The sequence below is a fragment of the Adiantum capillus-veneris genome, chromosome 16, assembly GCF_014529385.1.
Source record: "Adiantum capillus-veneris isolate H3 chromosome 16, ASM1452938v2, whole genome shotgun sequence".
Classification (NCBI taxonomy): Eukaryota; Viridiplantae; Streptophyta; class Polypodiopsida; order Polypodiales; family Pteridaceae; genus Adiantum; species Adiantum capillus-veneris.
In genome coordinates, this window is record NC_140946.1 from 90,882,357 (window position 1) to 90,904,445 (window position 22,089).

Here is a 22,089-nt window from a genome sequence, read left to right on the forward strand (position 1 = left end):
TTCTTTTGCTCAGAGATATTTGACAAGGGAGTTGGAAAGCTTTCAGGCAAGCATGGGTACAAAGGGGTGGATTCCAAAAGCTTGGAACAGGGCAGCTTGTGATCATTGCAGGTTCGGGTGCATGTCGCGAACAACGGCTTGAGCATGTCATGGGCAAGAACCAAATTTATGATCAGTTGGAGAGCCAAGTAGCGGATATTCAATGTGTTGGGTGCCAGTGCTTGGGATTTTATCATTACTCAAGGTTTTTCTTTTACGATTTTTGGTGATTATCGAGGATCGATTTCGATCGCACATTGTACATAAATTGGAAAATTGAATGAATTTGGTGTTGGGGTGGATGTGTGTTGCAAGTTTCTCTCTGTTTTTTTCTTGCTGCCCCTATCTCCCTCAAGTCTCTCATAGCCAGAAGCTCGACGCTTTTCCGGTCGACCCTGGAGAACTGCGCACTCCGACAACGCTTCAAAGAGGTATTTCGATTGCCAGTTTCAATTCTTCAATATGTTAGCTCATTTCTCTATGACCACCTTCATCAAGGTGATATCCCGGAGGCATTAAGGGCAACTAGTGGCAGGTGATTTCAGTGGTGGAGAGGATGGTCACGATTGCCATATTGCGCAATGTCCTCCCAACGGTGCTTCTTTGTCCTCATTTTGATAGCTAGTCTTCCGTGCTCAATGATGTCATCCATCTCCAACTTTGTTGCAAGGAGTACATCTATGTCTTTGGCATCCCAATTTTCTTGTGAGATGCTATTTTGATCATGTTCCTCTATAGCTCCAGCTTCCTCCACTAGGACTTCACATGTGCCATAGAGGTCGTCGTTGATGTCAACATTCCTTTCATTCTCATCTTTATTGTTGGGTTTAGATGATGGAGTTGTCATTTGAGGAGCAATGCTACTACTTGTCACCTGTGAAGGGATGGTTCGACATAACTTGTGAGCACGCATCTGAGGTATGGGAGGACACATGTGAAGTAAGAGAAGACGCACACGAGGTATGACAATTGTGCTCCTTGCTTGTCCCACATCAGATTGAGTGATGTTATATAGCCTTTGATGTGGATGACGAGGATGCATGGTCAAGGCAGACATCAGAAGTGACTACCTCGGTACCCAATCCGACCCTCTATAGTACAATGGTTGCATTCATGTGGTGCTCGAAGGACGTGGCCTATTTGAAGTGGTTGGTAGAGGAAAAGGAAACCCACTAAAGTGATAGGAGGATGTATTTGTGCAGGCATGCCCTCCTCTCTTCATAAAAATATACTCAATGTTCCAGTTTTCGTTAATGTCTTTGTCATGTGCATGCACATACATACATGCACTCACAATAGTAACCAATAAATTGGGAGAGAAGGGACACCAACACAGGTGCCCAATGCTCAACAAATTTTCAAGCACTTTAAGAAAGGGTATGAAGTGTCTCTTTATAGTTATTTTCAAAATTGTGAAATACACTGACTGCGTTGTGGGAAGCTGTGGTAAGTAAAAGTTTGTTATTATAGTACACCTATTGTGTTTTTGGTAGCCTCAAAGAGAGGACAAATGTGTAACCTTCAGCACCTCAAGGCTCGGCTTAAGCTTGAGGCCGTGTTGTAATTTCTTTGAGATTTAAATACATTCACTTACAATTGTGAGTTTGGCCAAATTTTTTATTTGAAAGTACACTTGCATAAATTTTTAAAAGATATCAATATTGGTCTTAGAAAATACCTTTTGAAAAAACAAAGACAAATTTATCTTTAAAAATTAGATTTTCATTAAAGAATAAAATATCCACAACAATTGTCACTCTTTTGTTACTTGCACTTAAGCTGGACCATTTACTTTTTGTAAAGTAGAAAGCCTTTTGACTTTATATTTTTCAAAGTCTTTTTGTTATCTATCTATAGTTAAGTGGGTTCGATTATTCTATGTAAAGTAGAACTAGTATGTGACCCGCGCGTTATCGTGGCTACATGTGCGTCAATTGAAGCAACTATTGTTCTCCTTCCGTTCACAGGGAGGGCAAATGTGGACATCGCCTATGATTCTTATGTGAGCTTTTATAGTTCTTTAATACGCTTGTGCATCAACCACCACTATAACTACTTTTTAAATGACAATGTATGACAACACACAAGGTCTAAGTGCCCTCCACATTCCCATCAACCAAGCCTAAATCTATCTTTTGGATCAACAATATGTCTACCTTTTTGAGTGTAAGATCGAACAACTAATGAAGTGTAGTTACTCTCCACATTCGTGTGGATTTACCAAGGATAAATCTCCTTCTAGCTGGTCATGCCAAGCTCCAACATACTCCTCCTAATCATGGCAAGTGTGTCCCTCCCCCCCTACCTGCACACCCCCTTTCTCCCCCCCCCAATCTCTATCTGTGAGTGTGTGTGTTGAGTTCAAGAATTATCAAGTCAATTTGAGGTCTCTTGGGAATGAATTAAGTAATGGGCTCCCTTCTCATGATGTCTTGTCTTAACATCCTATGTTACTCTATAAGGAGGCAACAAATTTGAGATTAGGCTAGAGAGGTCCCCCTCACACAATTGATATAGGACCCTGGTGAGTGGTAGTGGCGCTCTAAATAGACTAATAGAGAGCTGGTATCCTTCTTTGGATATAGTGTTTGCATTGAACGACGAATTCTTTAGATGCATTAGCACGCCCTCTCACCATCCTTACCAATCAAGGCATTGGTCATGATAGCAACTCTCTCATGCTTCTCTCGTGTAGTTTTGGTCTTGCATTTGGGGCATCACAGTCAACTAAATCATCAATTGCTATTTGTTGGTACTTAGGATGCATGTACCAGTCATGACCCAACATTACACCACATAGTAGTCGAAGAAACTTTACCATTGGTATGCACAACTGATTTGGTGACCAGTGTGTTGTTTGCTTCTCAAAGGCACTATTCATGATGGGTGTGTGACATGGGGGTGATTGCATGGCTATAGCAACTTTGTCTCTATATATGGATAAATTTCAAAATTTACAGGCTAGCTTGCACTCAATCTAGCTAGCATATACACTTGCATCTACCAAGACTCGTCGCATGGATGTTGAGGTCTCTTGCAATTGACCATAAGCAGGTTAGTAACATAAGGTGCATATGCATATTATTGTTTGTGTACATTTGGGCACCATTGGAACCTTAAAATGTGAGGGCAATGAAAGAAAAAAAGTTCACTCAATCGTTTCTCTTTGTAAGAGTTTTGGGCATCATGCTCAAAGAAAGGGCATGCTGCAAAATACATACACACATGGAGCACAAATGCACGTTCTTCTTTGAGAGAGAAGAGTGTATTCAACCATTCACATGCTTTCCCTTACCCATATTTTATACCATAGCATCCATTTGGCTTAGCTCCCACTCACTTAAATGTGAGACAGAGCATTGAGGCACTACATGGAGGAGAGTCTCTTTTTGTACGCGAATTATATCCCTTAACAATTTGAGAGTGCGATCATCATACCTTACATGAGTGCTCGGCTTTTGATCACATCAAACTTGCTTTACCCTCATTTTAGCCCATAGCAACCATTTGGCTTAGCTCCCACTCCCTTAAATGTGAGACAGAGCATTGAGGCACTACATGGAGGTGAGTCTCTTTTTGTACTTGAATTATATCCCTTAACAATTTGAGAGTGTGATCATCATACCCTACTTGAGTGCTCACCTTCTGATCACATCAAACTTGGTTTACCCTCATTTTAGCCCATACCATTGCCTACATACCTTTCTCTCCTAGCCACCTCATGGATTCAATTTGTTAGTGGCCACCCTTATATCCATAGTCTTCAAACATGTTTCATGTTGTACTTGATCCCAAAGGTCAATCTGACCTTTAAGGATGATCTCTCTCTCTCTCTCTCTCTCTCTCTCTCTCTCTCTCTCTCTCTCTCAGACCTGCGACACACACGACGATGCTGTAGAAAATGAAACATGATCTTTCTCTCTCAGACCTACGATATGCCGCATCTCTCTCTCTCTCTCTCTCTCACACACACACGCACGCAAGTTCGAGACGTACCAACTTATCCACGCATGGCATAGTTCGTTGCTCTTTATTTTTCTAAACTGCGAAGTAGAGCCACCCTTTACAAAAACAAAAGTAATCACCCTTCAAAATTGAAGGTTGGAGTGAAACTCCATGGCTTTGCTAAAGAGTTTAATAATATAAATACATATATAGTACTAAGTATTATGACTTTTTGATAGAATGAGAAGTCAAAACTAAGTCTTTTTATTTTTTACTATCACACTTCTCAAAACTAAGTCTTTTCATTTTCTACCATAAGAGTACTTGCTACTTACCCTTCACTTTTACATTCAAACCAACTGACTTCTGACTTACCCTTCACTTTTACATTTGGAACAAATGTTTCTTAAGGTTCTTGAAATGAAAGAGAGAGTGACACATGAAAGAGAGAGTGACACATGGATGCCCTCTCCTTCCTTGAAAATTTCAAGCTCAATTATATATAGTACTACGTATTATGACTTTTTGATAGAAGGAGAAGTCAAAACTAAGTCTTTTTATTTTTTACTATCACACTTCTCAAAACTAAGTCTTTTCATTTTCTACCATAAGAGTACTTGCTACTTACCCTTCACTTTTACATTCAAACCAAATGACTTCTGACTTACCCTTCACTTTTACATTTGGAACAAATGTTTCTTAAGGTTCTTGAAATGAAAGAGAGAGCGACACATGGATGGCCTCTCCTTCCTTGAAAATTTCAAGCTCAATTATATATAGTATAGAAGTCTTTTCATTTCTTCAATGTTAGTATTCACTTTTTCATTTTAAATCTTCCTACCATTGACTTTTGCAATTTAGAATGGAGATCTTATAAGGTTTCTCTTAAGTGAAGCAGCGAGTGACACATGGAGGGTATCTCCTTCCTTGAAAAATTTAAGCTACTTCATATATAGTACTAGTATGTGACCGCGCGTTGCTACGGCAAAGGAAACAATGCCTATATTCTTATAGGGCTATCTTCTCTTCCAAGAGGAACATTGTCAATACTCTCTTCCTACACGTCTAGTTTATCGCATTTAAAAAAGTGATGCATGACACGACCTCTTAATAGATGCTGCAAAGCATTCTTTGATACCAAGATTGGAAGCTTCTCATAGACATTATTTTTTGTGAGGTGCTAGCCCTTGTTCAACAAACTTAGGAGTGCTCTAATTCTATTGGGATGTGTGTGTGTGTGTGCATATATATATATATATATATACATATATATATATATATATATATATATATATATATATATATATATATAGAGAGAGAGAGAGAGAGAGAGAGAGAGAGAGAGAGAGAGATTCCTTCATTTGGTCTACCTTGATCTAACAATGCTACCAAGCTTGATTATAGAGATTAGATAAGTTAGCATGGTGTAAAGAGATGAAATTTAAGAGAATTCAATGTAGTAATATATATTTTTATTATAAATGGAGTGAGTTCTAGAATTGGTTTCAATGATAGGAACGCAGTTGGATTTAATATCTCTGCTCCACTCTCTTACATGCTTCTATCCTTGTACATATGTATGGATGTATGTATACATATATATATCTATATGTACACATAGTACACACACACACACACACACACACATATATGCTTGAAGTGAAGATTTGTTACATAGGTCTTGAGACATCGTGATATGTTCCAATTACGTGTGTGTGTGTGTGTGTGTGTGTGAGAGAGAGAGAGAGAGAGAGAGAGAGAGAGAGAGAGAGAGAGAGATAGATAGATTTTATTATCGTCCTCGGAGGTCAAATATGACCTATGAGAGAGAGAGAGAGAGAGAGAGAGAGAGAGAGAGAAGATAAACAAGAAGAAAATTTTTAATGCCATCGGAACAATCCCAAAAGATATATCTCACAACATGGGTAAGAATAAAGTTATTTTTGGTTCATCTTCTCTCTCTCTCTCTCTCTCTCTCTCTCTCTCCTCCCCATAGATATTCACTTTTGTTGAAGGCTTGTCTTGTAACTTTTAAAGTCACTTTAGATTGTTGCTACACACGAGCATTTTGTTATGTCTTCCTCTCTCCTCTTGCGTTATTTGTTGGACTTTGCATTTCAACACATTAAATACGGCATTTAACAATTGTCCTCTCCTCTCTCTCTCTCTCTCTCTCTCTCTCTCTCTCTCTCTCTCTCTCTCTCTCGCTCGTTGATTTTAGATTGGCACCCTTGCCTGCCAAAATTTAAGAAATTTATTGGTTTTTAAGCATGGCCTACATGTTAACTCTTAAAAATAAAAAGAACAAAATATCCAAGAATTGGTAAAAGGTCCATCAACTGGGAAATCTCTCTACCCATTTGGGGTGCTCTCTTTCGTTGATTTTAAATTGGTACCCTTGTCTGCCAAAATTTAAAGAATTTATAGATTTTTAAGCATGGCCCACGTGCTAACTCTTAAAAATAAAAAGAACAAAATATCAAAGAATTGGTAAAAGGTCCATCAATTGGGAAATCTCTCTACCCATTTGGGGTGTTAATGTGAGGGTTGGTCTTTGTCGGGCATTTAATCCATTTTCTACGGGTGAAAAACTTTGACTATCCTTTTAAAAATACACTAATGCCAAAAAATAATATCTTGAAAATTTGAAAAGTGCGTGAGCTCAACGGTAAAATATTTCTTTCTTTCTCTCCCCCTCATAAATGTACATGTGTATGCACACATGCAATGTGATGGTCTCTCTCTCTCTCTCTCTCTCTCTCTCTCTCTCATGGTCAATAATCTGGATAACGTTCCCTGCATTTGCATGTCATGCACGTCCTCAAAGCGAGACAACCCCAAGTCGACGTTAGGCGAGCTTTTTTATTTTTCTCAAGCTCTTTAAAGAAATACATATTTCCAAAATTTTCTAAAACATATTAGTATTGGTTTTGAAAAAAGCCCGTTGAAAAGATAAAACAAAATATATCTTCAAAAATTACATTTCCATTAAACAAATTTTTTTAAAAAAATTTGGTTATATTTTCAAAAAGTAAATTCGCATTAGGTAACAAAACCTCCACTAAAGTTATCCATTTTTAGTTATGTGCAATCAAACGTCAACTTTTATTTTACGTGGAATAGAAAGTCTCTTGATTTTACTACATTATAAAGAGTATAGATTTTATGTGGAATAGAAAATCTCTTGATTTTACATTTGAAAAGGCTTGTCACTTCTTATATTCTGAAAAGGAAAAGGAAAAGGCTATCATTTCTTACAATCTTATCCTTTACTTTTACATTTTAGATTAGATGTTTTGCAAGGTGTTTTTTGAAATGAACCAGAGAGTGACACGTGGACACTCTCTCCTTCTTTGAAAATTTTAAGCTGCATTATAAAGAGTATAGAGAGATAATGACATCCATGATTCTTTAAGGCTCCAATCTCCCTTCTTTTGTAGATGAAATAAAGCAAGATGTATTCTAAGGAGGCATGCTTTTAGATCCCTTTTAATGAGGTTCTCTAAGAATGCATAGACAAACAATTAATAGCTCAAACTCTTTTAAAATGTGTATTTGTAAGCTTTGTAAGCGACTTTTCAATTAAAAATGATAATGATCCATTTCTATTTTTTTTGCCTTATCTCACAGATTATTATGAGTTTTAATATTTTTAAAATAGATTTTTAACTCTCATGACCTCTCAATAGTCACTCTTTTCCCCTTTGAATACCCATGTGAAGACCTCACCTTGTTAGAATAATGTTGTCTATTGGAACCATACCTTATATATCTTAGATGTTTTGAACGAAATCATGTGAAAAAATTCTACTTTGAAATGTGATTTTCTTGAAAACAAACACGCTCATTATGAGTTTATATTTTAGAATCCTAGTCTCTTTTGGAACCATAAACTTTCAAAGGTGAATTGACATGAAGCAAGTGAGACAGAGGTGGTCCAAGGCAAAGGGCCTTAAAAGGACACTAATAATAGGGACTCTAATTAAAGGTACTGATACTAGCTTCCCGAGTCCCGACACTTGGACGTTGAGAACAACACTTGGACTCTAAAAGGTACGATACTAGCTTCCCGACACTTGGACGTTGGAGATGAACTTTTTAAGCTCAATTAAATTAACAAACTTGAGTTAACTCAATTTGGACTCAATCGACAAATGCAACATGAATAATGCTATTTTGCTTTAAGAAATTGCCATACTCCAAATAAATTTTAGTGTTAAAAAATTGAACATATATAGATCATTGTGTTGGTAGAGGTCATTATGGTCTTTTATTGTTGGCTCTTTGGAGGACAACTAGCTAGTTGCTTCCCTCAAGGCAAACTTTGAGAAACTCTTCAAGATCCTATCTTTAATGAGACGTTCAGTTCTTTGTGATGATATTGGCTTGATCACCTGCAAATCAAAAGGACAGCATTAATGAGGCATTTATGCTCACTTGTTCAAGACATCAATTAAACTATTGATAATTGGAATTTAAAAGCATGCAGTAAAGCTCTAATTACAATCACAATTGTCATGATACAGCATACTTAATGTTGATTCACAAGAAGTTCTGGACAAATTCTCATAATATTTCCCACATTGTGACTTACCTCAACATCATGAGCTTCTGTGAGGGAGTCACACATACCTAGACATGTACTATTGGGGGCAGGGGACTACCAGCCCGGTGGGGCGTCGGTGGTCTCCTGTCCCCAATCGTACCTAGCTAGGTATGCGGTGCCTCTCGAGCAGAAGCTCATGATGTTATGCATTGTATGAAAAACACTGAGAAAGACTCCGTTTTCCTACATGAGAAAACTTCTAAATCTTCTTGTGATGCAAGTTGAACCCATTCACACTTGTATGAGAGAGAGTGAGTTACAAAGCCGAGCAGCAATACCTAAAAGACGATAGTATTAAGGAGATGGTCACCGGCTGTTATGAGGTTTGCATTTAGTATATTCAACTCTAAAGCCTCAAGGGCTCTTGTAATCTACACAAATGCCCCATCCCCTTTTCAACACTCTACTTTGAGGTGGTGCATGGCTCCCTCAAATATCTAGCTGCAACATACACATATACATACATACTACAATATTGTATCAAGATTTTCACATGAACCTTAATTAAATGCAACCACCATGTTGTTAATTATCCCTCTAATAATTGCACATGATACACACATTTAATATGTCGTACTCTGCGCGATGTTGCTTCGCCAGGACAGGAATCCCTTGAATGCTTGATTGAAGAAGCGAAACCTCCTTCTGGCTGTGATCAATTTTGCAAAGTGGTTTAAAGGATGGAATCCAGGGAGATCGTTGCATGGGTACGAATGCAAAAGGGGGGAGAGATGCCAACCCTTTGAGGCAAAAAAGTGGGGAAGTGGCACATGGAGGAGAGAGGGACGGCTAGATGTGTCAGGTCGATGACCCATACAAAGCGAAGACACACACACATGCTCTCTCTCTCTCTCTCTCTCTCTCTCCCCTTTGTTTCCTCTATGGGATAGGCCAAGAGTGGAGCATATCCACTGTGTCTTTCTCCCTTTGGTTTCTGTCTAGGGGAAGGCACTACTCTCTCCCACTTGTTTCTGTCTAGTGGCATAGCCCCGCTCGCTCCCTCTCATTTCTTTATAGGGATGTCCGAGCACATGCCTGCAATATATGTCATTTTCATGCATGGATGACCATTGGTGCACCTCACCAACTGTGTGTAGAGTGGATGATGGTTAGGATGCAATGACCGCCATTGGAAATACCTCTACCAGTCACAGCTACAATAGGGCAGGGGAATGGAAAGATGGCAATTGAAGACTTGCACTGGAATGTGCTCTCCAACTCTTTTAGCCACATGAAAGATCCCTTTAGGGATTGAACGTAGAAATTAATCGAAATGTAGACCCGTACTAGAGCACAAGGAAACTTCAATCATCAATGACATATCCGATTTATTAATTTTTGGCTTTTTAAAACAAGTCTTGGTAAAGTAGTGAAATAACTTCCATCATTGATGACATATCCGATTTATTGTGTAAATCCTCTAAAAGAAGACTTATTGAAGGGCTTTCTCCTTATGTCTACTGTGTCTAGTTGGGGCTTTTAGGAGGGTGGCTCCCTTCTGAGACATTGTAATGGGTGGATTTATCTTGAGGGTGGCATTGTCTGGGATGGCAATTCATTCAGTGTTTGTGGCAACCTCTTGGTGTCAATTGCTCAATGGTGATCTGGTGAAGGATCTCTTTTGTAATTCTTTTTGGCCCCATGGCTCGACTTGAGCATGGGATATAAATTGGTTTGTGTCACGGGTTTGGGTGTTGTTGTCGTGCAGAAACACTGCTCAGAGACGCTAATACAATGAGAACCAAGCCAGCAACAAGTTGTCAACCTAGGATGGAGTTGATCCGCAGGCGCATGGAAACAAATAGCTGGTTGTCACTCAACTATTCGACCTTCTCTAGACAATCACTACCAAAGGAGATCATTCTAAAACACTCTAATCATACTGAGCTGCAATCTTTCCTACAACACTTCCGTTCACCAAAACATGGTCAAACATTATCGATTCGCCACAAAACTCAAGGATCCTCCTCTACACACCTAGAGGACACTTCCCTGAAGTTTCCAACCTAATCCACAACCCGTAAACATATGGTGCAGAAATCGCGTATAAAGACAGGCCGAAATTTACATGTCGTTGAATCTGGAAATGTTTAGTCCTAAAGTGTAGTTCTACTCACCGTGAACGCAATGACATAAAGCAATCAAAAAACGGACACACAGATAGAGAGAAAACTCACTCGCAAGCTCACGGAAGAGCTCTTCGCAAAGAGACTGAAACCGCTCAAGCTTGGCATCGAAGCGTAGCTCGCGCCTTTGCTAACACGATGGTGTAGTCACTTTCACAATGTAGTAGTCACAACATGCAAGGGGAAAGGAAGAAGACCTCTCTCACTCTCACACACAGTACGCAGTCTCTGTACGTTCAGATAAGCCCAAAAAATGATAAAAAGCCCCCTTAGGTTTACAAAAGATTGGCTTTTATACCTCAGCCTTGGAGGTGTTATCTCATCAAAAATGAATTCTACTTCCTATCAAGGGTGTTTTGGAATAGCAATTACAATGACATATGTTCCGAAAATTATCTGGAGCCTGAAGAATTAATTATATTTAAGCTCATAGTGTGAATAGTACAAGAAAAATGGGATTTCGGATGTGGATTTGCAGATCAACACTCCCCCCTTCCGCGTTCAAGTCGTCCCCGACATGATCTTTGTCTGCTTGACTTGCCGCCTGGGCCTTCTTCTTATGCTCGCTGCTAATGGAAGTCGGGCGGCTTTATCAATTTGAGATAGGATTCATATCTTACATTCCCCAGAGTGATAGTAGGGCCGAAGATCTTGCTGTCGTAAGTGAAAAATCCTGTATAAAATGCCTCTTCGAATGCTTGCATATGATAGCTCGGAAAAAACATAACTCTCTGATAGAGTAGATGCAACACTTCAAGTGATGGCTGCTTCGGGAGATCGTAGACCATCTTGGCAAAGGTGTCGCCCGTTGATAGTAGACTTGAGTCAGTAGCTTTGGAGGGCGCGAACACTTCAAGACAGGCCAGTAAGGTTTTGCATATTTTTCTTAGCATGATGCACGCTAGGTCTAGAGAGCCAGTGAATATCCTAATGGCGCCCTTTAGGGTTTTCACCATATAGGCTGCACTTATTCTCTCTCCTACACTAGGTGGTGGCAATGATGGGTAATTTAGCCATGTTGCATGTGTTCTCAATAATCTGAGATGATTGGCCCACGATCTGACACGTGGCACTGGGCAGTAGGCACAATCATCCCTTATAGCCTTAGGTGCTTCCACCAAATTCTTCAAATATGTTGGATATTTGATGAGCCAGGCTTTTCTCCATTTGGGTTGAGAATCTACAATTCTCTTTACATCTGCATTGCTTTGTAGATCTCTTTCGTATATTGCTACTGTTCCTTTGGCTTGAATTCTCTTTTTGGTTGCTTTGACTCCGTATTTTAAAAGAGGATATGGAAGTGTTGGCTGCATCCACTCTTCTCTTAAAACTGATGTGGCGATTCCTTTAGCACCCAATGAGTGGATAATTCTTTTTTCCCATTCTATGGCGGCCTTGTGATCTTCCGATGTAGTTTGTTCTATCAGATGCTGCAATCGGGCTTCTTCTTCAACCGTTAGAGCCTGTTCCTGTTCCTCTTTCTGCTGCATCTCTTCCTCAATAGGCTTAGTGTCTTCAGCCCCTTCTGGTATTTGCATGTGCTCCGTCTAAGCACTCACCTCTGTCTCCCCCGTGCTTGGTCCTGCTTGGAGCTCTTGTAGCTGTCTTTGTACATATAATTCCCTTTGAGTAGCTTTAGCTGCATTGTCGACCAACAATTCTTGAAGCTCCGCGAGTTGTTGGCTTAACTGCTCGTTGTTGGCTTTTAGCTTCTCTTCTTCTCTTACAAAATCTTCAGCTAACAGAGTCCTTTGTCGTTGCTCAGATTTAAGAGAATGTTGTAGTCCTTTGATTTGCTCTTCAAGGGGATGCACTTCTCTAATGCTGTCTTCCTGTTGGCCTCTCGCTGCCCTTGGAGTTGATCGTAGCCTTTGGATTGTTGTGTCTTGTAGTTCCAATCTGGCTTTCAACTCCATGATCTCATCTCTGGCAGCTTCTAACTCATCGTCCACCTTTTCTTTTTCAAATATGACACTTCGGACCTCATTGGAGGCCTCTGCCATCTGGAGTGTTAGTCCATCTCGCTCCGCTTCAGCTTCTTTCAAAATTCTAGATACCTCTTCAAGATCATGCTCTGCATCATCTGCTCTTAGTTTTGCATCTTGAAGGCCTTTAAAGAGATGATCATATTCATCTTGCATGTTCGCTTCTCTTGTTCTGAGCATATTACTGTTTTCCTCAGCTAGTATAAGAGACCGCGTCCTGATTATGTCCAAAAGTTGGTGTGCGTCTCTTACATCTTTCTCATTATCTTGCAGTATGTTCTGGCTAGTAGGCCGATCAATTGGCCCGAAAAAGGGAACTTGGTACCCCATGCTCAGCATCACCCCTGATGGAGGTGGTCTATACGGGCGCTCCAAGGGTTTCGAAATGTAGTGTTGGGGAATCTGCTCCATTCCCAACACTTCAGGTTGCTCTTGAGATTCTTCTCTTGCTTTTCTATCCCCGTGTGCTCTTTTCGCAGCTTGTGTTGACGGCTTTTCTTCAGTATTTTCCTTCCATGGTGGGTGTGGCAATCCGTACACTACCTTGGCCGCTTCTTCTTCTGAATAGCCTACATTGAGTAGGTCTTGAAAAGTGCATCTGTCTTCTTCCTCCTTATCCTTTGGTGGTGTCTGCACCTCTCCCTTCTCTTTTGGTGATCTCTTTGGAGGGGTGATTGAAGTTTGAGGGCTGGGTAAAGGAGAGAGTGGCCTTGGAGAGGGTGCTTTCCCACTTTCCTTCTTTTCTTCTTGGGCATCTTTTGCTTCAGCAGGTATTTCTTTCAATTTCTTCTTTATGTCCTCCACTTCATCTGAAGTGAAAGGCTCTAGAGATTTTTGCTCTATCACTCTTTTCGACTCTTCATATGCTTTAATATAATGATCAAATTGGTCTTCGAGTGGTCGGGATGAGCTGCCCTCGACTCTTGCTGGATCTGGCACCCAGTATTCTTCGAAATCTCCCTTCAAGGCTCTTTCAGCTCTAAATTGGTCAACTAGCCGTTCTATTCTTGCCGCTTTCTGGCTAGTGGTCTCCTTGGGCTTTTTCTCCTTGGCCATAATTGCCTTGCCTTTCTTTCGTGGAGGTTGTTCCGCTTCCTCCTCATATACTGTTTCTAATCTCCTTTGGAATCTGGGCGCAATCTGAATGGGTGGTGCTACAGGTGGTTCTTCCTCTACATCTTCCTCCTCTCTCAGCCACTCATTCTGGGATGGGGGTGCAGGCCATTTTCCTCTTGCTCCAATGGCTTCGTATGCTATCTTGGTTAAGACCTCTCCCCCGCTGATGTATCTTGGCTTCTCTGTCCCCATTTGCACTATTTGTTCATGCAAATACTGTGCATAGTTTACCGCTTTAGGCACATTGCTTCGGATGGCCCATGTCACTGTCGTGGCAACAGCATGTGGTGGTGCCTCATATTTCTGAGGTCTTTTGCTCATAAATGGAAATACTTATTGTACAGCTTGCAGATTCTGGCTACTCTTGGGTCCACCATGTCTTCCCAGGTCTGATTTGGCTTCTTCTTTTGGTGATAAACTTCTAAAGTTTCTCTTATTTCCCTGACAGAATTCCCTTCATTGCTCATACTTAGGGCATTTGCTATCACCTGTGGTGTAATCATCACCTCGACTTTTTGGTTGTCCAAGTCGGTGATCACAGCCTTGCCATCCTTCTGAATTGTGCTTGTGAGCTCATAAACTCTTTGTGGATCCACACCTGCTAGCTCCGCAGTGAAGAAATTGTGCAAGTCTGCCCTTTCCAGCTGAGTTAGAAGAGCTTCTTTGTTTGCATAATCAATGATTTCTCTTGGGTTCATAGGGATATCCACCGTGTTCCCTTGAGGATCTCTGAAAGTGCCTTGGTATATTGAGATCCCTTCATCCTCAAGTGTTCCGTCATCTATCCATGCTTTTGTAGGCTTTAGTGATTCCCGAGGTATGGTGTACGGCTCGGCCTTTGCAATGATGTCCTTCAGGGACATCCTTTTCTTTTTTGTCGGTGATCGGCTTGACTCCATTGATCCTGGTATACTCAGAATGTCAAAGTTAGTGAGCGTGTTTAAATCTGGCATAATATCAGCTTCTTGCATCCACATAACTTCAAAATTGAAATACAAGCTATTTAGGGCCTATGCTATGCATGTTGTAAAAAGTGCAAATCATGCTCAGAAAAATGCAATGAGACTTTATACGCGTATAAAGTCAATGTGAACGATGGTGGTGATTTTGAATGTGTGCATAGCCCTTGGCTGGTAGGTCACATGTATAGGCCTGGATTCCAATTTGGATGTCATTTGAACAAGTTTTGACCCTTTTTTCTGATTTCAGGCTTTTTGTGGGCTTTCTGTTGAATGACAATCATTAAGAGGATTTCCGATGATGAAACTTGGTGGGAATTCCTCTGAGATAGGAGCAAAGGCTTTGGTTAAGTGAAGCTTGAGATTGGATGTCAAATTTGGCTTGAGAGACATTATACGCGTATAAAGTCTATGTGATCAAATTTCATCTAATTTGATACCATGGATTGACTTTAGCTAGGCTTACACTCCCTTTGCACCAAAACCTGATTTGGGTGAGACATCAGCTGCTTTAAACCATGAATTTGAGATCTAGTGTTTTGATCCTTGTGATTGGGGTTTGAGAGCTCATGAGGCTTTTGAATGTGGTAGAACTTGGGTTCTGAGCTATAACAATTGTGTTACAACCCTGAATGTGAAAAATGTTGACAACAACTTCAATTTTGCTTCTGTAGTCTTTATATGCGTATAATGTCTAGATGGTCAAAATGAAGCTGAACTTGATCTGTGAGGTCCCCATGACATGGTTAGCACTTTGATCATTCCAAAATTGACTTTTGAGGTTTGACATTGAGGCTGGGGTTCAATCTGTGGTTTTGGCATTCTTCTTTTTTTTCTTTTTTTTTTCACTCTTTTTGATCCCACTAGTCATGTTCAAATTAGTCCAAATTGGATATTTGGCATGTATTCATGATATTGGATAAGATGAAAACAAAAAATGATGAGTTTGACCTCCAGAAAAAGATGAAGTCATTATACGCGTATAATGTCTACATCTGGATTTTTTCTCTGTTTTCAATGTATTTTTTTGCTGATGCTTTGTATAGTGCCTGGATCAAGTTTGGTTGGATTTGGAGCAAGTTTGTTAGTGTTTTGGCTATAGTTTGAGTTTAGGCCTAAACCTTGCGTTTTTTTTGGCATTAGATGCTCCAACTAGCTCCAAACCCAGTCAAACTTGGTAGGTCCTATGCTTAGAGTATGTAGTATGGTAATATGAATCAGTTTGTGATGAACTCTTTGTGAAATTGGCAGTGAGTCTTTATACGCGTATAATGACTACTGTTGCAAAAATGTGATTTTTTGAATCCTGACTTGCCTGGTGATTGTGCCCTAAGCCCTAAATACTTGATTTCAACTTTAAAAGTCATTACTTGAGCATAGAAACTTCCCTTTGCCTTTTCAGTCGTTGAAGTTGTTGCTTGGTCCTTGAGCCATCTTCCCACCATTATTCGTGCTGAATATCAATTTCCTAGCTTGGGGAAGTGAGTAAGAACCTTTTCGTGTGGTTGTTGCCGCATTTGGGTTCTCCAACACCCCTTTTCGCGATTTGTCGCTCTTAAAGCGTCTTTTTGATTGGCGATGATAGATAGCCGCTTTTTTGCACTTTTGGCTTTAAGCACAGATGGTTGGTTTTATGCCGATGCTGCTTGTGAAGTTTCGGGGCATTCGGTCGCTTCGTTTGCCCGTATGAACCAAATGACACTTTGCAAGCTCGAAGACTTTTCTTGTATTAAGGCCATTTTTTTGTGATCGAAATTTGGAGAAACTTCACAGGCCCTTAGGCTATGATAAAAGGTATCTCCTTGTGAGATTTCACTCCGTTCTGACAACTTTTTCCTAGATCGGGTTATGGGAGGCCTGAGAAATTAGGGTTTTTCCAACTGACCTAATCTGGCATTTGGGGTCATAGACATGTTCTTCTACTCTAGGGTTAACCCCCTAACAAGTCTTGTAGCTACTAGGTTAGTGGTTGTTGAGTTATGGCTACTTTTCTCTCTCTTCCCGCATCGCCCTACTGCTGTTTCTGAGAGTTTTTCGCGACAAAGTAAACAATGAACACCAAGAGTGCATGGTAGTGAGCTCACCTCTCATATCTGGCGCTGTCTAGTATCCCGTGCGTGTCGTACAAACCCGTCGAAGGTCGGAGCGCTCTAGGTGGCTGGAGGTCTTTGTCAACTGTGAATAGTAGAAATGAGCTTAAAATGGAGTGCAATTTTCTTATATTGGGGTTCCCCGGACCACTTTTGATAAAATTTGACTTGTGCTCCCATCTTCTCGCAAAATGCGGTTTACACTCGAAAAGTTCCTGATTTGGACTCTGGTTGCCCAATTTTCGAGAAATTTGACGTTTCGGTCAAAATTAGGCCAAAACACGCTTCCGGCTACATCCTCATAATTGCGCCTCCATTGTACCATAGGTTGGCCTATAGTTATTGATCATCCCCATATTTTTTTGTTTTTCATTTCGATCGTTTTTCACCTGCTTTTTGTATTTTTGAATTTTTTCTGCTGAACATTAGCAAAATTAAAAGGAAAATAGTAAATTAAACCCAAAAAATCCCCAAAAATCATAATAAATCACAATCATCATCGCAAAACATTATATACACTCACATGTGATTTTTATGGCCGGATTACTCCATTTTACCAATATTTTGCCCAAAAAATGGCTATTTCTACTTATATACACACACCTAGGGGCTTGATTTGGCATTTGGCCCCATATACCTATAGATACATGCTGTATAAGGGCATATATACTTGGGTTGGTCCAGAAAATTTTGCAATCAAACAACAATCCTTAAAATAGTCAAAAATCATGCCCTTTTTTGCTCTTTTCACATTCATTGGGTCCGCATTGAGAATGCCTCCCCCCTTCCTAATCGGAGTCCTCCTTGACGACAAGGTATCTCCTCGGAGTATGCGCCATGCATGGGTGAAAAAAGTTGTGCTAATGCTCGGCCGTGTAATGTAGCCCTACCTGATGCATACTCAGTCAATGCATGGGAAAATTAATGCAGTGCTAGAGGAGGGTATAAGCAAGATGCTTATTGGCATTTGCCGTCGAGGTTTCCTGTTTTCTTTGCAAGTAACAGATGTAACTATATTGCTCTCTGTTTAATTGTCTGTTTTGCCACTGGCAATTGCTTTGCCGCTACTGTTGATATAGCCTGTTGAGAGGCACATGTTAGAAACTGACTCTGAATAGCTAAGTCGGATTTTGACTTATCGGATATTTACTGAGCTGTATTTTGCTAAGTCGGATGTAACTGTCTTTCAGTTGCAGTCTGCTGAATGTCTTGTGACTGGGTAGTTAAGTCGGATTTATCTATAAAAGTGGGGAATGTATCTGCGCACGAGGTATCTGTTCTCTGATATGAATGTGATGATGATGGTGCAGTGCAGCAACTATTCAGTGTATTTTCTGCTTACTCTGATATTTTTGAGTAGTCATGTTTACTGTGTCTGAATTGTTGTTAATGAAGTATGGTGGAGTAGATGGTTATTCTTGCTGTGTATGATGTTCATGTGTTGACCTAACCCACAACACATTTGGCGATCCCGCTGGGTTAACGTTTATTTTCAAGTAATGATGCATGTCAGAGGGAGACAGGAGAGTAGGAAGAGTGTACTACACAAGGGCTCAAGCACAGGCTGGAAACATTGATCCATTTAACTATGATCATGACAATCAGCAATCACCCGATGCTCAGGGGCAGCAACCTGTAGACCAAGGAGGGGTAGGATCAGGAGCAGCAGGAGAAGAGAGAGTGAGGCAATTTATTGGAGCTTTATTCCTGGCAAGAAGAACCACCAGGAGAAGGATCCAGTTTGACCCACTTCAGGGGGCTACCAGGCAAAGACCTAGGAGACCACCACAACCCATTCCAATGGCTCAACCACCACCCAACCCAAAGGTCAAGGCAGCCAAGTTTAGAGCAGGGAGTAAGGAAGATGCTGACTGTCATGTGGCATAGTTTGAAACTAAGTGGGAGGCAAGTGGCTATCATGTGATGTATGCTGATGGAGTAAAGATGGAACAGTTTGCTGCCACATTGGAAGGAAAGGCCATGAGTTGGTTCAGCCAATATGGCATTGCACATTTTGCTACTTATAATGCTTTGAAGCAGGCATTTCTGCAGAGATTTAGAAAGGAGAAGACTCCGACTGATGTCCTGAGAAAACTCAGAGACATTAAGCAAAATAAGATGCTGGTTGAAGACTATGCACAGAAGTTCAGAATTTTAGTAGAAAGACTGCAGGGGAATGAAAGACCCACTAATGAAATGTTAGCAGGTTATTTTTTGAAAGGATTGAGAAGCAGCTTAAAGGGAGCAGTAGCTAGCATTGATATTGCTAGAGGTCTGGATGACCTTGTTACTGCTGCTGCAAGGGTGGAGAAGAGACTTGGCATGACCAAAGCAAAAGGAAAAGAAGACAGTGACTCAGATTCAGAAGAAGCATCTGAAGACACAGATTCCAGTGGGAACTCAGATTCAGACTCACCATCAGACAGTGATGAGGAAACAGAAAAAAGAAAGAAGAAAAAGAGCAGTAAGAAGAAGAAAGTTAAGCAAAAGCAGAGTATTGAACAAGATTTGGTAGGCAAACTTAAAAAGTTTGGTTATTCTGTTGTAGCACCTAAAGAAAAAGTGTATTGTCACATTTGTGAAAGGGATGTACATAGTACTGCTAGCTGTTGGTATAATCCAAAGAATAGAGGGCAGACAGCACCTAACATAGGAAGAGGAAGACCAGAAATTGGAGCAAATCAAGCAGTACCATTTAGGGGAAGACCACCATTTCAGAGGGCAAGACCTCCTAGACCTCCTTGGAGAGAGCAGGAGAACAATAATAATAGGAGACCCTGTGTGTACTGTGGTGCACCAGATCATTGGGTAGGTCCCAATTGTGCTTTATGGGTGAAGCATAGGGAAGAAAGGGGAATGCCCATTGTGAGATATAATCAGCCCAATCAACCTGAAAATCAGCAACAGCAGCAACAACAGCAGCAGCAAAATCAGCCAGCAGCTCAGGCAAATGTAATCTTGTTTGATGTGTTTTCTCAGGATAAGCAGATGCAAGATACTGACCAAAAACAGGAGCAGCAAGGGAATGAAGAGGAACATCAATGGGCTTGTGACTGTAACCAATGTGTGCAGGAGGATCATGTTGAAGTTCTAGCAGTGACTAGGTCTAAGGATAAAGCACCTTTGGATTGGAAGGAGCAAAAAGGGGTAAGAGACCGGGTTACAAAAAGGATTGCCAAACACCAGGCAAAGCAGGTGGATATTGAGGATGACCCAAAAGAAAAGGAAGAGCAGAATAAAGGGAGTAAGGAGGTGGAAAATAAACAGGATAAGGATTGGTTTGAAATACTTATTAGCTCACCTCTTCAATTATCTTTGGATCAGTTGCTGCAATTGGTTCCAGCTTTCAAAGACAGATTGTTCAGAAAGCTGCAGAACCTGAATGGACTCGGCACAATGGACAGGCAGTTTTATTCAGCAGCAGCAAATAGAATTGATCCAGCAGATGTGGACTTTGTGGTACCAGTTATTAAAGTACACTTTCTTGGAGAAAATTTTGATGATGTGTTATTGGATGGAGGCTCTGGGGTGAATATTTTACCAGAGGCAGTGTACAAAAGAATGGAGTTGGGAGCTATGGCTCCAGCACCTTTTCAGGTGAAAATGGCAGACCAATCTAGGGTACAACCTTTGGGAATTCTCAAAGCACAGGAAATTCAGGTGTCAGGATTATCCTTTTTTGTTAATTTTGTGGTACTCAGAATGTCAGACTCAGCAGCTGCATATGAAATGCTATTAGGAAGGCCTTGGTTCAGATTGGCTAAAGTAAGACAGGACTGGGGAGAAAATGTTTTCATATTGAAAAAAGGGAAAAAGAAAGTAACCATACCTATGAGGGGAAGGAAGATGGTTCCATTAAGTGAGAAACCACTGTTTGCTCAGACTATTAATTTTGCTGATGAGGTCACAGATGACCAAGAGGAAGAGTTCTTGAAGGCCAATCCAACTGTTGTACCTGTGTTTGAAGTAGATGTGGAAAGCATGTTACGGCAAGGTAAGGAACAGGATGAGCCAGATACAGGTTTAGCACCAGGACAGACAGTGCAGGGTAAGGAACTGTTACAGTTGGTGGACCAGAAATATGCTATGTCTGATAAGGAACAGATTCAGCAGGAAGAAAAGGAGGCCAGGGATATGGCTGAGAAAATCTATGAAAAGAAGTTTGGGGCATCAAGCAGGGTAGAAAAGGAGGAGCTTCAGGAGCTAAATTTCGGAACAGAGGCAGAACCAAGAATGGTCAGAGTGAGTGCACACATTCAAGGGGAATTTCTGGCACAGCTGTTGCAATTATTGGTTGATTATAAGGATGTGTTTGCTTGGGATTATTCTCAGGTGAGAGGCATTGACCCAGCACTACATCAGCATAGGATTAATTTGAAAGAGGGTGCAAAACCAATTGTGCAGCAAAGATATAGAATGAATCCTAACTTTGCCAAACAGGTGAAGGAGGAGCTTGATAAGCTCGTGGCAGTAGGGTCCATTAAACCTGTACATGAAGTATCATGGTTGTCTCCTATACTGGTTGTGCCAAAGAAAAATGGAGCTTTAAGAGTATGTGTGGATTATAGAATATTGAATGCAGCAACCATTACTGATCCCTTTCCTATGCCATTTTGTGATGCTGTGTTGGATGCAGTAGCTGGTCATGAAATGTACAGCTTTTTGGATGGTTTTTCTGGTTATAATCAGATTAGTGTTGCTGAGTCGGATTAGCATAAAACAGCTTTTATAACTGAATGGGGAGCCTTTGCCTACACAGTGATGAGTTTTGGGTTAACCAATGGACCACCTTCATTTAATTTTGTTGCTCATAAGGTGTTTGAACCTTACTTACAGGACTTTATGAGAGTCTTTGTGGATGATTTCTCAGTGTTTGGAAAGAAGGATAAACATCTGCTACATCTGAAGCTCTGTTTTGAAAGATGCAGACAGTTCAGGATGGCTCTGAATCCTTATAAAAGTGTAATTGCTGTGAGGAGTGGAATACTTTTAGGACATGTGGTGTCAGAAGCAGGAATGGCTATAGATGTCAAGAAAATAGAAGCCATTCAAGCAGCACCAGTTCCTACCAATGTTAAAGAGTTAATGAGGTTTGTTGGACAGACAAAGTGGCACTCCAGATATTTGAAGTATTTGTCTAATGTATGCTTGCCATTAACTCAATTAACAAAGAAGGATGTGGCATTTGTATGGGATGAACCTCAGCAGAAATCATTTCAGATG